Raw genomic sequence first — 354 nt, 5'->3', positions numbered from 1 at the left:
CAGTGATTTACTTGCATATATATATATATATATATATATATATATATATATATATATATATATATATATATATATATATATATATATATATATATATACACATACAGTATTACCCCGCTTTATGCGTTTCCACGTTTATGCGGTACCTTGCCAGACCCGGGATGCTCACTTTACGCGGTGCGTGTACTCTTTTACGCGGCTGGAGGTCATCTCGCGCTGCGCCATTTTTGGATTCAAACCTCCCACTGTCTCTCTGGCCATCCCGCCATGTTGGGTAAGCGGCGCGAGTAGGTTGCACAGTGTATATCTTTGTTGCGTTATCGGTTATGTCATATGACGTATCGGGCTGTGATT

This window comes from Homarus americanus, unplaced genomic scaffold (genome assembly GCF_018991925.1).
Source record: "Homarus americanus isolate GMGI-L3 unplaced genomic scaffold, GMGI_Hamer_2.0 scaffold34921, whole genome shotgun sequence".
Taxonomy (NCBI): Eukaryota; Metazoa; Arthropoda; class Malacostraca; order Decapoda; family Nephropidae; genus Homarus; species Homarus americanus.
Note: the sequence above shows the minus strand (reverse complement) of the source record.